Below are 17,588 nucleotides of genomic sequence, written 5' to 3'. Positions count from 1 at the left end.
AATCTAGAACCAGTAGAAACCCACCAATTTACACAATGAGAGGGCACTGAAGGGTTTTAAGTGGGACCATGAACAATAAATTTTTTAATTAAAAAAATTTATTATGTTTTACATCCAATAGTATATTAATTTCAGTTGTACATCTTAGCGTTTACACATTTATATCAACTATGAAGTGATCCTCTTGATAAGCCTAGAACCCACCTGACACCATAACAGAGTTATTACAATATTATTGACTATATTCCCTATGCTGTACCTTACATCCCTATGACATTTTGTAAGTGCCAATTTGTACTTCTTAATCCTTCACTTTCTTTCACCCACCCTCTCAAATCCCCTCCCATCTGGGGACCATCAGTTTGTTCTCTGAATCTATGAGTCTGTTTTGGCTTTGTTTATTTTATTCAGTAGATTCCACATGTAAGTAAAATCACGTGGCATTTGTGTGTCTCCAGCCGACTTACTTCATTGAGCGTAATAACCACATTGCCCATCCATGTTGTTGCAAATGGTAAAATTTTACTTTTTATGACTAATCTTTTATTGTATGTATCTACCAGTTCTTTATCCAATTGTCTATTGATGAACCCTTAAATTGTTTTCATATATTGACTGTTGCAAATAATGCTGCAATAAATATGGGAATAGATATGTATCTTTTAAAACTGGTATTTTAAATTTCTTAAGGTAAATACCCCAAAATAGGATTGTTAGCTTATATGGTAGTTCTATTTTTAATATTCTGAGGAACCTCCATGTTGTTTTCCACAGTGTTTGCACTTATTGCATTCCCACCAATAGTACACAAGGGTTTCCTTTTCTCCACATCCTCACCAACTTTGTTGTTTGTTAATTTATTGATGGTAGTCATTCTAACAAGTGTGAGGTGATATTTTATTGTGGTTTTAATTTATATTTCTCTGAGGGTCAGTGACATTGAGCATATTTTGATGTTTATTGACCAGCTCTATGTCCTCTTTCAGGACATGTCTATTTAGGTCCTCTGTCCATTTTTAATTAGATTGTTTTGCTTTGTTTTGAGTTGTTTATATATTTTGGATATTAACTGCTTGTCAATTGTATCCTTGGTGAAATGTTCTCTTATTCAGTAAGTTGTAGTCTCATTTGTTGATAGTTTCCTTGGTTTGCATAACCTTTTAAATTTGATGTGGAACCATTTGCTTATTTTTTTATTTGTCTCTCTTGCCTGTGGAGAGAGCAAAGTCTGAGATTCTACTGCTTATGTTTTCTGTGAGGAGTTTTATGTTTTCAGGTTTTACATTTAAGTGATTAATTCATTTTGAGTTTATTCTTTTTTTTTTTTCATTTTTCCGAAGCTGGAAACGGGGAGGCAGTCAGACAGACTCCCCCATGCACCCGACCGGGATGTACCCGGCATGCCCACCAGGGGGCGATGCCCTGCCCCTCTGGGGCGTCGCTCTGTTGCAACCAGAGCCATTCTAGCACCTGAGGCAGAGGCCACAGAGCCATCCCCAGCACCCGGGCCACCTTTGCTCCAATGGATCCTCACTGTGGAAGGGGAAGAGAGAGACAGAGAGGAAGGAGAGGGGGAGGGGTGGAGAAGCAAATGGGCGCCTCTCCTGTGTGCCCTGGCCGGGAATCTAACCAGAGACTCTTGCATGCCAGGCCGATACTCTACCGCTGAGCCAACCGGCCAGGGCCTTGAGTTTATTCTTGTATATGGTATTAAAAAAGTGGTTGATTTTATTGCGTGTACCTGTCTAGTATTCTCCACATCATTTACTGAATAAACTATTTTTACCCCATTGTGTATTCTTGCCTCCTTTGTCAGATATTCTGTTCCATTGGTCTACATGTTTGTTTTTATTCCAGTACCATGTTGTTTTGATTATTTATTATAGCCTTGCAGTATAGTTTGATATCAGGTAGCCTGATACCTCTAGCTTTGTTCTTTTCAAGCCTTCTCAGGGTCTTTTGTGGTTACATGTAAATTTTAGGGTTATTCTAATTCTGTGAAAAATGTGGTTGGTATTTTGACAGGGATTGCATTCAATCTATAGATTGCTTTGGGTTTTATAAACATTTTAATGATCTTAATTCTTCTTAACTGTGATAATGATATATCCTTCCACTTATTTGTATCTTCTGCAATTTTCTTCTTCAATGTTTTATAGTTTTCTGAGTACAGGTCTTTAACCTTCTTGATTTAATTTATTCCTAGGTATTCTATTGTTTTTTATATGATTGTAAATGAAACTGTTTTCCTAATTTCTCTTTCTGATAGTTTATTGTTGGTGTATTAAACGCAACCAATTTTTGAAAATTAATTTTGTACATGAATGATAATTGCGGGGAAAATTGCTTTCTTTAAATTGAAGAAGTAAAAGACTAAAGATTGAGATATAATTAGAACAATAACACCAAGATATCACTCTTCAATTTCTCCTAATCTAAAATAAGATTGTTTTTATATCAAAGCAAAATGGTACAAAAATAAAGATAATATAGTAAGTTTTCTATATTAGATTTATTCTACATAAAGATTTCCTATTCTGATATTGTATCATTCTTAGCTTTTTATGTTAAGATGCTTATTTTATGAAATAATGGAGAATATACATGTTACTTTTTAATTTCAAACTTTGAAGTCTTGGTGAAATATCAGTTTTGTTTTTCACCATCAGAAGGGATTACAATTTCAAGATTTTTTTTGCTTTTGCTTTTATTTGCACAACTAAGACATTAAGTGTATACTATTAGGTGCATAACATGTACAAATATTAAATGTACAACTCAATGAAATTTTAAATTTATATATATTGTACAGTTAAAAACAAGACAAGAGGCCCAAAATGGAATCACTTATGCTAAGTTCCATATCACAAAACCAAGACTTAATTATAATTTTGGGTCTCCCAGAAATGAAATTTCAAATCAGACAATCAGGGGTTCCCTAATTAGCACAAGTTAGGGAATCTATTCTACCTGATAGACCACTGCCATCCCCTAAAAGAAAATGACCCTGCAATAACCAACCAGCTTGTTTGTCTTGTACAACTTCTTTGTTCTTGTTCTCTTCTTCCTTCAAAAGTCTTTTATTTTGTACAGCTCCTTAGAGTTTTTTTTTTTTTATTTGCTAGATTGGAGGCTGCCCAATTCATAAAACATTGAAGAAAGTCAATAAGATCTTTAAAAATTTACTCAGTTGACTTTTTTTTCTTCTTTAGCAAACTTCTGTATCCACCACCTACATTATGACAGAGAAAGTCTTTTCATCCCATTCTATTAAATTTCTCTTCCTCCACCATTGGCAAACACCGTTGATTTATAGCATCATAGATTAGCTTTGTCTATTCTGGTACTTAACATAAAAGGAGTCATAGAGTATGTCTATTTTTGTGTCTGGTTTCTTATAGTACACACAGTGCTCTCTGATTCATGCAAGTTGTGTAAGTTTTAGTAGTTTTTTAAAACTTTTAAATTGAATTTTATTGGGATGATACTGGTTAACCTAATTAAACAAGTTTCAGGTGCCCAATTCTACAACACATCTCTGTACATCAGTAGGTTTTTTCTTTTTCTTTCTTTTTGATATCCTTACAGAATTTCAGGGCATGATATTAGCAAAACTTGTTTGCTCATCCTCCTGTTGATTGACATTTGGGTCATTTCTGTTTTTTACTTATTATGAATAAAGCTAGTATGACAATTTTTAAGATCTTTTTGTGGGCATAAGTACTTATTTCTCTTGGTTATATTCATAGGAGTAGAATTTCTTGGTCATAGGATAAGCATATATTTTATTTATCCTGATATAAGCCTAGTGAAATATATTTAGCATATAGTAAAAGAGAAAACAATATCAATTAAATTTAATCAGAGTGGTTGCATAAAATTACACTCTTACTACAAATATATGAAAGTTCCACTTGTTCTTCATGCTTGTCAACTCTTGGTATTATGTTGTTTTAATTTTAGCCATTATGGTGAGTGAGTAGTAGTGTATCATTGTGGTTTATTTCAGGGTGTATTGTGTCATCTAAAGAAAATTTCAGTTTCTCAACATCTGTTTTATTTATCTTAACTGATGGCCTAATGTAATTTCCATGTCTTACAAGTAACCTTGATTACATATTTTTTTATCTTTTTAAAATTGAGTTATAATTCACATGCCATAATATTCACCATTTTAAAATATACAATTCAGTGATTTTTTACACTATTTACAAAGTTTTGCAACTATAAACATTATCTAGTTCTAGAACATTCTCATCACGTGAAAACAATCTCTGCATTTATTAGCAGTCATTACTCATACCCCTTCTCCAACCCCCACCAAGTCCCTCAATCCTTGGCAACCATAAGTCTCCCACTTTCTGTCTTTGCCTATCCTTGACATTTCATGTAAATAGACTCATGCAATATATTGCCCTTTGTGTCTGACTTCTTTAAGATAGCATGCCTCTTTTTATTTTCAGGTTTCATCGATATTGAATCATCTATCAGTACTCCTTTCCTTTTTATGACTGAATACCAAATCATTGTGTGAATACACCATATTTTGTTTATTTATCCATCAGTTGATGGACATTTGGGAATTTACAATTTTTGACTAATATAAATCATGCTGTTATAAAAATTTGTGTATGTGTTCTTATAGGAAGATTTTTTAATACTTGGGTGTATACTTAGGAGTATAATTAATGGATCATATGGAAACCCTCTGTTTCATTTTTTTTTGAGAAAATGTCAAATTGTTTTTCAAAGAGGCTGCATGAGTCAGTCTGCATTCCCACCAGCAGTGCATGAGGATTTCAATTTTTTTACATATCTGCCAACTCTTGTTAATTGCTTGTCTTTTAGATTATAGTCATCCCGGTGGATGAAGAGTAGGTATCACATTTTATTTTTGGTTTGTATTTCCATAATGATTAAGGATGTTGAACAACTTACTGGTAAGTTATGATTATTAACTATTTGTATATCTTATTCGGCTAAATGTCCATTTAAATCCTTTGTTCATCTCTAAATTAGATTATTTGACTTTTTCTTAATGATCTCTAATAGTTTTTATGATATTTTGGATATAAATCCTAATGTAATAAAATTAAATTTGTTTTATTTCATCTTTTATGGATTTATTTTTCTTTATAAAAGTAAAAACAATTACTGTTTCATAATCATGGAGATATTTCTTTATGTTTTCTTTTAGAACAGAGTTTCACAAATGTTTTCTATAAAGGGTCAAATAGTAAATATATATAGTTTTGTGGGCCATATATTCTCCATTGTAAGTATTCAACTATGCCATTGTAGCATGACAGCAGTCATAAAAATACATATTTGAATGGCTTGCTTTTGTTCTAGTAAAACTTCTTTTATAAACAGAGGGAGTGGGTTCTATTTTGTCCATGATGCATAGTTCTAAAGTTCTACTGTTTTGTTTTTCACATTTAGGTTTATGATACACCATAATGTGATTTTTGTATATAGTGTAACATAAATATCAGGTCCATTTTCTTCATTATGGATGTACAATTACTCTGACATCATTTATTAAAAAAATTTTCTTTCTCCCACTTAATTACAGTGGGATCTTGGATATAAATCAAAGTATTGTATGTGTAGGCCTATTTTTGGACTCCTTATCCTGCCCCATTGCTCTATTTGTCAAATCTTTCAGCAATACTATAACTTCTTCATCACTATAAGTTTATAGTTAGTGTTGAAATCTAGTACTGCAACTGCTCCAACTTTGTTTTCCTTCAACATTATATTCACTATTCACAGACCTCTACATTTTGACACAAATTTTATTATCAGCTTGTCAGTTTACACATATACCACACACACTCTGAAATAATTTGATTGGGATTACATTTACTTTATAGACCAATTTTGGAAGAATTGATATCATAACACTACCAAGGTTTCCAATCAATTCATAAACCATATATATATTTCCATTTATTTACCTTTTCTTCATTGTCTTTCAGAATGATTTGCTGTTTTAAGTATAATGGTTTTACATCTTTCATTAGATTTATTTCTAAGTATTTAATGTTTTTCTTGCTATTTTAAATGGCATTTTAATTGTATTTGATCAAAATTTTTAGTTAGTTTACAAAAATACAATTAATTTTTGCATCTTGACTTTTTCAAGTAAATTTAATAAATTCACTAATTAAATTGAATTGTTTTTGAAATTTTGCTTGTCCATAAAATCCAAAAGTCTTAGAACAACTGAAGATATTACTGAAGTATTCTGGAGTTAATAAAATGCATAGACTAAAATAACACTATGCGAAGAGATTTTAAAAATATATAAGGAATAGAATCCATGAAAATTGAAATTTTTCTGCCAATGCAAACTGAAGATGATAAGGAATCTATTAAGCTTCTTTCTTGGATGGATGAATAGTTAATGTTGCCATTTACCAAGATAGGAAATACAGGCAGAGAAAGGCTTTGGAAAAAATAATAAGGTTAGTTTTTAATAAATTCTTTGAATTGTCTGTAAGATCTAAAAGAAAATTTCCATTAAGGAACTGAAAGCTAGAAATCTAGACTTCAGCTATTAAAAGTTTTTGGAAATATTGCGGAGAGTTGAAGCAATGGAAATAGAGATAAAGACAGAGTTGAAAAGAAAGCTAAAGATTTTAATACTGAAAAATGTCAATATTAAAGAACCACTGAAGTGAAAAAAGCCAACAAAGGAGAACAAAAAGAAAGGCTCAAGAAAAGAGAAGTAAGAAAGCCAATGAAAAGAAGCTTTTCAAGACATGGAGCATGTTCAGCAATGTCAACTGCTATAAAGTGGTCTGGTGATAGACTAAAATAGAAATTACCAATTTAGAAATCATTAGGTACTTTTTCTAGAGATATTTTAGCAACATGATAAGAATGGAAGCCATTTTGAAGTGGATTGAATTAGAGGTAAAGAAATCAAAGACAACTGAGCAGAATAGTCTTTGTAAAGACTCTCATGTGACAAGAAAGAGAAAGAGCTCCAGAAAAAGAGTGGTATGGGTCCAAAGGAAGGTTCTTTTAAAGGAGAATATTTGATAATATTTATATCTCTAGTGGAAATACCCAGAGTTTGAGGTTATAGATGTGAGGATAATTAATGAAACAAGTTCTTGGACTGGATGGAAGGTAATTAGATCTGAATAATAAAAACCATCTAAATTAAACTAAACTGTCCTATAATAAGACAAATAGAAACATAAACACAGATTTTACAGTTGTTATAGCACAGAAGTTAGATATAAGTTAATACCAACTAGGTTTATCTACACCCCCTAGCCTCTTACATTTTATTACAACTTAAGAGCTTTGAATGACTTTTAAGCCATTTTCCAATGGGTAAAAAGAATTCTACTTTACTCAAACTCTACTTCCTTCACATATACATTGCCCTAAACACCTTGCAAGCCTTTAGAAAGGATTTATTCTATGGTGCCATACTTTCAATTATGCATGTAAAAATCAAGCTACAAATTTAAATAATATGTGAAGGTAAGAACATATAAAGAGCAGATGCTCGTTCTTTCTACCCCTTGCTGCATAATCTACCATCTACCTTCATGTCCTCCAAAAACAAAATTTCAAATAGAATCAAGTTAATTGGAAACCAATGTATGATTTGAAGATTTATATTATAAGCTATTGATTAAGGAGGTATGGAGACTCTTTAAAGAAAGTAGTGTCAATTACTTACACTTTATACACTGAATATCAACAAAGACGTAAATATATTCCAGTGGAATATGACAAGTAGTTTACAGTATCAATCAGGATGTTGAGACATCTGGTACATGGAGGTTTGTCATTACATTAATCAAAGGAAACTTTGAAGGCAATAAATTAGAATGAACAGGTTTAAATAATTATAACAAAAAATGAGGAGTCAAGATAATTTTTAACATACTTCCTCAATGCACATGTAATATTAAAGTAGCATTATAAACTTCTGATTTGGTCTTTATGAAAAAAGCAAGTAAATATTTTTAAATTTTCCCTTCTGCGTTTACTATAACATGCAAATACATAAGGTGATAAGTGGGAAGTTAATAAAAAGATGAGACTGTAAATTCCTAAATTAATTCATTAGTCTAATATATATGGAATATATTTTCCTTTCAATGCACACACATAAATCATATTAACATTAGTAGAAGGAAGTAAAACTTGCATGTGAAGAATATAGCAATCAACATGCAAAAGTCTAAGAAGACTCTTTGTGAAGGATTTGTTTCACTGTTTATTGCAAAAATATTGTATGCATGACACCAAATAGAAACATTTAATCATCCCAATGTTTCATAATAACTGCATGTTTTACACCATTGATGAAATATATAGAACACTTATTACATTTTATCCACAAAAAAGCAAAGAGAATTAACATTTGTTAAACACCAGTCATGTGCCATCCATTTTGCTAAGTCACTGACAAGTATAGTTATTGCCACAAAAATGCTGTGAAAACATTCCTCAATTCAGTGGCTTAAAATAATCATTTATTTCATGCATCTGTGGATCAATTAAGCATTACTTGAGAAAGACTGGGCTCAGAGAAGTAAAATATATCACAAAGGAAGCAAGGAGTTAGGGTGATTCAGGAAGGAAAAGCAGATAGCTTCTAGATGCTAAAGAGACAAGAAATAAATTCTTCCTTGAAGCTCTAAAAAGGAACCACACCTGCCAACACCCTGATTTTAAACCCATCAGGTCATTTCTGACTTCCAGATCTATATTTGGGTTTTTGAAAAATAAATCTTGTAAATCCAAGATGGTGGCAGATTAGGTGGAAGCTACACTCACCTCCTCTCAGAACCAAACTGGAATTACAACTAAACTAGAGAATAATCATCCTAAATAACCAACTGAAAACTAGTTATAGAGAACTCTTATAACCAAGGATTTACAGAATAAGTCACATCAAGACTCATAGGAAGGGCAGAAATGCTTAAAGTGCTGGTCCTGCTCCCATGAGCAGTGACAGAGTTTCCAGAGGAATATCTCAACTGTGAGGTGGTTTCCCATGAGAAGCATGGGGTCAAAACTCCAAACTGGGATCCTTAGCCAAGAATATCAAAGCCAATAAGAGGCAACCACATAACATTTAGCAAAACATCTAGAAAAACAGTGAGGTTTCTATCCATCAGAGAAAGACAAAAGTCTGGTAGAGATGCAGGCACACTCTTAACCAATGTACAGAATTTTGTTTGTAACCATTCACCCTGGTGTGAGTGGGGGGAGGATAAAACTGACTAGAGTTGAGTGAGGCAAATCTGGTGCTTTTTATTCTAGGAAATAGCAGAAGGGACAGCTGTTAGGATCCCTAGGCTAAATCATTCTCCCAGTGTAGAAATTAACTTTCTGTGGTGAAGCACTCTCTGTTATGGGGCATCAGTGCAAAGGAAAACCCCACACTCTGGAATCCCTTTTGCCCCATCCTGTAGAGCTTATACCCTGCTGAGAAGTCAGCTGCTTTAGCCATGATGTCGAGCTCTGGGTAGACTCAGGAGATGTCAATGACTGAGCTGAGTGGCTTTGGGGAGAAGGCCATTCTGCCCACTCTCCTGTGAATGTGACTGGGCTTCACCCTTATGAAAGATCCATTAGAAACATATCCAGGTGCAGAGGCTTCACCTGCCTGAATCCCAGTGGTTTTATTTGTCAAGGTTGAGGCAAAATCTCAGAGAGACTGAGTTGTGTGCCACTGGAGTAGGTGTCAAAACTACACTTTCCCCAAAGCCTGATTAGCACATCCTCTTCCTGTAAAAACCACTAGCTCCTACCTGATGACTCACTGTGAACCTACTTCATGCAACTTGAGTTCCACCAAAGGCTCTTTCAGTGACTGAACCTATAAGACAACCAGCAGACAAAAGCGAACATTAAAGGTAGAACTTTTTTGACCTGTTCCCCATCTCTGGCAGATAAAAATACAGCTTTAATGTGTGGTTTGATCCTCCCTATGCATGCACAAGCACAGCAGAGGCTGCCATAAATTGTGGATCACCTGTAGCTCCAAACTGGTTGCCCAGGACCAGTCACAGGAAGTATATGACATTAGCCTGCACTAAAGTTCCTCCAAAGGGACCCAGAACCAATACACCCAATGGCCAACTTTAGGCAACATTAGAGCAAGATCCAATAAGCTTCACAAAGGCATATCCAAAGGGAGGTCTCATCAGGCAACAATACCTGCTGAGGCAAATTCTGCTTTGTGTAGTCAGCACCTGCACAACAAGTTGCATGCCATGGTCACAGTTGAGCCTCACAGTCAACCAGCCTGAGGGTCAATACCACACATAAACAAACAAATAACAATCAAGACACAATTACAACAGAAGGATCCACATAACCCACACAAGGAACATCCCTGCAGTATCCAGCTCAGGTGATCAAAGAGATTGCACCACTGCACCCCACGGGACACCTACTACATAAGACCACCCCACAAAGAACAGGAATCTGCTATGATTATAGCAGATTTATCTAATACATAGAAACAGACACAAAGATGCATCCACAGTAGGGAGACAAAGAGAAAACCCCTCCCCCCAAAAAAACAGAATAAATCTCCAGAAAAAGAGCTAAATAAAATGGAGGCAAACAATATATCAGATATAGAATTAAAATGAATGGTTATAAAGATGCTCAAAAGCATGACACAGGATATAAAAAACATAAAAAAAGACTGATCAGAAATAAAGAATACAATATCTGAAATTAATAATGTTCTGGAAGGAATAAAGAGTGGTTTTTATAAAGTAGATGACTGAATCAGTGATTTGGAAGACAATGTAGAAAAAACACCTAACTAGATCAGTCAAAATTAAAAAGAATTTTTAAAAATGAAGATAGTTCAAGAATTTTTTGGACAAAATGAAAGTTAACATCTGTATCATAAGGGATGAGAGAGAACAAAGGATTGATACCCTATTTGAAGAAATAATGAACCCTAAAGATTCCACCAAGAAACTACTTGAACTGATAAATGAATTCAATAAAGTAACACAATAAAAAAAATAAATATCCAGAAATCAGTTGTTCTTTCATACACCAATAATGAACCACCAGAAAGGGAAATTAAGAAAACAATCCCATTCACAATTGCTTCAAAAAAGATAAAATATCTAAGAATAAATTTAACCAAGGTAATAAAAGACCTGTACTGAAAAAATTATAAAACTGTAAAGAAAAAGACCTGAAGATACAAATAAGTGAAAGCATATAGTGTGTTCATAGATAAGAAGAATTTCCATTGTTATAATGTTCATCCTACCAAAAGCAATCTATAAAGTCAATGCTATATTAGATTTATACAATGGAAATCTTACCTTTTGCAACAGCATAGATGGACCAGGAGAGTATTAAGCTAAGTGAAATAAGCCAGTCAGAAAAAGACAAGTACTATATGATTTCACTCATATGTGGAATTTAATGAGTAAAATGTACTAACAAGCAAAATAGAGAGAGACTCATAGATATAGAGAATAGACTGATAGCTGTCAGAGGGAAAGGGGTTTGGGGCTTGGGTGAAAAAGTGAAGGAATGAAGCAAAGAAAAAATCTCATAGACATAGCAGTATGGGGAATACAAGAGAGAAAGGGGGTGGGGAGAGGTAGAATAGAATAAACGGGGAATAAATGGTGATGGAAGAAGACTTGACTTGGGGTGATGAACACACAGTGCAATGTACAGATGATGTATTGTAGAATTGTGCACCTGAAGCCTATATAATTTTATTAAGCAATGTCATCTCAATAAATTCAATACTTAAAAAAGAAAGAGGCCCTGGCCGGTTGGCTCAGCGGTAGAGCGTCGGCCTGGCGTGCGGGGACCTGGTTTTGATTCCCGGCCAGGGCACACAGGAGAAGTGCCCATCTGCTTCTCCACCCCTCCCCCTCTCCTTCCTCTCTGTCTCTCTCTTCCCCTCCTGCAGCCGAGGCTCCATTGGAGCAAAGATGGCCCGGGCGCTGGGGATGGCTCCTTGGCCTCTGCCCCAGGCGCTAGAGTGGCTCTGGTCGCGACAGAGCAACGCCCCGGAGGGGCAGAGCATCGCCCCCTGGTGGGCAGAGCGTCGCCCCCTGGTGGGCGTGCCGGGTGGATCCCGGTCGGGCGCATGCGGGAGCCTGTCTGACTGTCTCTCCCGTTTCTAGCTTCAGAAAAATACAAAAAAAAAGAAATATATTCAAGTCTCATCTAAAACAACAATAACATACTTTCCCTGGCTATTCCCTCAAGTAACTGTGTTTTTCATCTCCCTGTCAGTGCCCCTCAGTACCTGCTGCTGCCGCTCCCTAATAATGCATTCCCTCTTCAATGCCTAGCATCCTTCCCACTGTTCTTGCTTCCTGCCGTTAGCTTTCATCGCAATCACTACATATTTTTATCAGTCTTCTTCCTTTTTGCCATCTTTCCAGTGTATGCTCTTTGCTTCTTTATCTACCACTGGAAACTATATTTAGAGGAAATAGGGAAATGTTAGAGATATGGGTGCTGGAACCAGTCTGCCTGGATTTGAACCTTGACTCTTTGCCTTGAGAGTGCTGGGCACTTGTGGAAGTTAATGCACCTCTCCATGCCTCTGCCGCCTTATCTACAAAAAAAGAGGGTAATTATAGTCTCATCTGACCCAATTCATGTGGTTTTCATGAGGATTAAATGAAGTAGTAATTGCAAATACTTTGGGAAATGCCTGCCGTATCATAAGCATTCAATGAAAACTCTCTTGCTTGATGTTACTGCATTGTTGTGTCTTCTCCCTCCATTTTTTAACATGCAGACTTTAATTCCTCCTCCTAAACCCTATTTGTTTGTGTTTTCCCACAGTTTATTGGTATACTTCTTTACTATACTCTTTTGCTACTCTACCTAATATATTTTTGCTACTCTACCTAATATATTTTTGCTACTCTACCTACTACATTCATGCCAAAAACTCTCAAATCAATGTCTGGCTTAAATGCTCTCCAAATACCACTTTATTTCAGTTTAACACAATTTTTTTCATATTCAAGTTTATACTGACAAACAGAAAAACTGCTCAGTGGTTTCATCGCATAATCCCTTTATATACTTTAAGATCACATCTTTTATGCCTTAGCCTTCCTTTTGTTAAGATAAGTAACTCCAATTCCTTTAAACTTTTCTTAAAGAGCCTATTCTCCATTCCTTTGAAATTCTTTATTATACTTTTCTATAACCTCCCATATTCTTTTTATGGTATGAAAATGCATTTTTGTACTATTCAAGAAATATTTTGACAAATGTTAGTTTCAGTGAAAGTGTATCCTAACCTGGGGTGCTGACACTCTACCAGGTTCTGTTATTCAACTTGTGGGTAAGAATAGTAACTTTTCTCTTCTGTTTGACTGTAGCTGGGTGTTTACCCAAGGGTGAAAAGGTAAAATTAATATAACGCAAATGACATTTTCATGACCTCAAAGTTGTTCTGTGCACAGCACTTTGCTGTTACTAATTCATATTGTGCTCTGTATGAAGGGGACTATGTGAAATATTGTCCAGGTCTGGCTATGTCTAAACTTCTTCTACATCCTAGGAGGTCAGCTAAAGGAGTTCTTATAAACTGTGCCAAAGATCATTCCAAGCAAGAAAAATCAAAACCCAGAGCCTACTGGGCATAAGAATCAGTTTTAAAAAATAAAATGTCTTATTTATAAAGAAGGAGCAATTAGCCATTAACAATAGTGAAAATTTTCAATACATAAAATGTTATTTTATAAAATAAGTGGGGACATGGATTTGAATTCTAAATACTTCTACACCAAATCTCCCCCCTATAAAAATCCCCTTAAATCACTATCCCCATGAATACTCTGGCTATTTGTAATATGTATTCATCTATCTTTTCTCATTAGAGCTTCTATAAGCTTCAAGAATTGCTTGTGTAACAATTACAACTATGCTAGAATCTGTCATATCATTGAGCTTTCTTGTGCATAGACTGACAGTAAAAAACCTACAGGGATCCAGAACGCTGCAAATCCTCAACCTTTCTTCAGGCTATAAGGAAGTTTCGAAAGCACTGATTAGAATTAGATTGCAGACATTAAGCTGATATTGACTAGTGTGGAAGGCAGTCACACCCAGCTGTGAGGTAAATATTGATCCAGATCAGACCAATATTTATCTCAAGGCACAGTGCCTCTGGATGCTGACCCAAACCCCCATTCAACGCATGTATTTTTATATACATTCAATTGCCAAAATTAATTGTGACAATAATTTTGATTGACTTTTATTCTGACACTTGAGGGATATTTACTGCAACTCCAGAAAGTGGTAGCACTTTCTGTTATATTTCTGTGGTCCATTTATTAAGCAAAAAGAAGAAGCAAAGAATGTAAGTTATTCATAATCAGCTCTGTGCTTTCCTCCTGGAAAGATTTGCAATTTATAACAACTAGAGATAGGGACTAAAAGAGAAAGAAGTTTGGAGTGAGAAGATTTGGCTTAAAATGTTGGTCCTACCACATTTTAACTCTTCTGGGACTAGACTTTACAATGAAGAGGGATATCAGTGCCTGACTCATGGGGTTGTTATGAGAATCAAATGTGATAAAGTTCTAATCTTGCTAAGACTATCACCTCACCTCTTTACATCCAAATATCTTAAGAGAGTTGCTTAAATTCACATCTTTCTTGTCTAAATTCACATTTCTCTTGTTGCTACCCGCCCACTCTCCTGTCAACCACCAACAATCTGTCTTCCATACTTACCACTAAATTAAACCCGCTTTTCGTTTATCACCTACTTCTTCACTGATATGTCTGATGGATTCTCAGTTCTCATCTTGCTTGATTTCTAAACAGTATTTGTCACTCTGGTCCACCTCCTATTTTGAAGATCTCTATCCCTTGGCTTCTATTTCTGTGTTCTCCTGAATTCTCATTTCTTTCTATGGCTGTTCTTGCCCAGTATCCTTCAAGGATCTTGCCCACTATTCATCATCCCTTACCTAGCTGTTTGCCATTGCTCAGTGTTAAGCCTTCTTCTTTTGTCACGGTGCATGCTCTTTCTGCATGATCTCACTCAGTCCTGTGGTTTACCATAAGCACCTGTGAACTGTTGACTCCAAAATCTATAATTCACTCATTTATTCAAACCAAATAAGATATATCGCCAGCCTAGATCCCTTTCTTGATGGTCAGAGATATGTATGACTGTTCACAATGAAGTTCTTCAACTTCCTGACCATTTTCATTCTGTCTGTGTTCTTTCTATCAGCTTATACCCAATTTCCCAAGCCCAATGTGTGGGTCTCATCCTTCATTCTTGCTGCTCTCTGAATTTTAACACTCAAGTAAGTGCCTGTTCCTGTTGATTTTGGCTCTCTGAATGAAGTGAGAGAAAGAGCTATGTGAATAAACAGGAGAACATTGTAGGCCGAGCAGATGGCAAAGCTGTTCTCAAAGAACAGTGAGGAGCCCAGTGAGTATGGAACAGCATGTCTGGGCTGTGCTGTGAGGAAAGTGGTAGAAACAAAATCAGAGAGTTAGCGAAGCACCCCTCACTTATCAGAAAGTTTAACTTTCTGATACACATTAATAGGACTCTGTAGTTAAAGCTTGGTCTAAGGGAAATAGCCACGAGTTATTGTAAATAGCTCGATTATGTTAACTATGTGTAGTAGTAAGCTTGCCAAAGCCTTTCAAGATTATTGGGGGAATTAGTAAGGGGAAAGGAAATGTTATCTTCACTCAAATGTCATCTTATTAGAGAGGCCTTTGTTGACAACCCCCTATAAATGAGCAGTATCTACATTCACACTCTGTACTTCCCCATATGCTGCTTTATATTACCCAGAGAGCATACAACATTGATTGATCATTACTGACTATTTATTTTCCATCTCCCGTCATAGATTGTTATTTCCAAAAGGCCAAGTATCTAAGTATCTTGCTTGTCTCAATCACTGATAGGTCCCCAGGACCCAGAGATGTGTGTAGAGAACATAGCAACCTCTTAATAATTGTTGACTGAACAAAGATGTAAAATGTCTGGAGCATAATAGATGCTCAATAAATTATAAAATGATTACTATTATTATTATTGATGAATAATTAAAATACTTTGAAAAAAAGAAAACACCACATAAATGTTAACCTAGTAAATCACAAGTACAAATTAATTGATGACAGGTAAATCTGGATAAGAAAACCAGAGCTCCAGAATATTCCATGTGTACAGCTCTGGTGGGCAGCAAGGTATCAGACTGGAGTTGCTGTTGGAAGCTGGAGGAAACCAGAAATAGGAAAATTGTTCTTTGGTTTCTGCAGAGCAATTTCTTTTTTTTTTTTAATTTTTTTTAATTTATTCATTTTTAGAGAGGAGAGAGAGAGGGAGAGAGAGAGACAGAGACAGAGAGAGAGAGGAGAGACAGAGAGAGAGAAGGGGGGAGGAGCTGGAAGCATCAACTCCCATATGTGCCTTGACCAGGCAAGCCCAGGGTTTCGAACCGGCGACCTCAGCATTTCCAGGTCGACACTTTATCCACTGCACCACCACAGGTCAGGCTCTGCAGAGCAATTTCATCACGTGGAAATAACTGTAATGATAGTACATGTGGCAACAGAAAGAGGAAGACCTCAGTGCAACCTCATTTTCAAATGTTCTAGTCTGAACATCGTGGCTTCCTGGTCCCAAGTTGCTCAGGAAACCCTGGTCCATCTCCTCTCATCAGGCTCACCCTTGTGGCTTTGCTAGCTTCTGACAGTGGCTCAGTATATGAACTGGAACAAAGCAAACCATTATTTTATTACTCTGTAAGGAGGGGCCCAGAATAGATTAATTTCAGATGATGTTAATTTCAGATGATGTTGCATACTGCAACAAAGACATTTATATTAAATATGAAAAAATACATATTATAGGAAAAAGTTTAACTTTCTGATACACATTAATAGGACTCTGTAGTTAAAGCTTGGTCTAAGGGAAATAGCCATGAGTTATTGTAAATAGCTCGATTATGTTAACTATGTGTAGTAGTAAGCTTGCCAAAGCCTTTCAAGATTATTGGGGGAATTAGTAAGGGGAAAGGAAATGTTATTACTAGAGGCAATAGATTCCTTTTGCTCTTGGGATCCCAGATTCAGCTTTGAGTAGTGGGCTGTACGTGGAGCTGAAAAGGGGTCATAGTGCAAACAGTTCTAGTGGCATTTAGCTGCTGTGAGTGCACCAGCATCAGCAACAGAATCAGAGCAGTAAGTAGTCTTCAAATCTGTTCAAGTCTGTGGGAAGGTAGATGCAATGGAGTTGTCTTTTCAGTGAACTATAAAAATTAGAAACCAGACCTATGTTTTAAGGTATTAGGTGCAGAAACTTATCCTGAGGCAGGAGGTAAACTGTGTAAATCTAAAAGCCAGGCCTGGTCAAAAAGGAAGTGAAAAAAACATATGAGAGGCCAAGATCCTACCAGATACCTCCCCACAACTACAGAAAAAAGCGAGCCTTTATATAAACAAAGTCGTCCAAATGTCATCACTTGACATTTCACTTAAATCAGCTCATTTTTTTACTTCAATAAATTTATTTTTTTTAAAAGGGAGCTATATTGTAACAG

This window comes from Saccopteryx bilineata, chromosome X, assembly GCF_036850765.1.
Source record: "Saccopteryx bilineata isolate mSacBil1 chromosome X, mSacBil1_pri_phased_curated, whole genome shotgun sequence".
Taxonomy (NCBI): Eukaryota; Metazoa; Chordata; class Mammalia; order Chiroptera; family Emballonuridae; genus Saccopteryx; species Saccopteryx bilineata.
The sequence above is the reverse complement of the archived record's forward strand: the minus strand, read 5'-3'. Positions refer to the sequence as shown.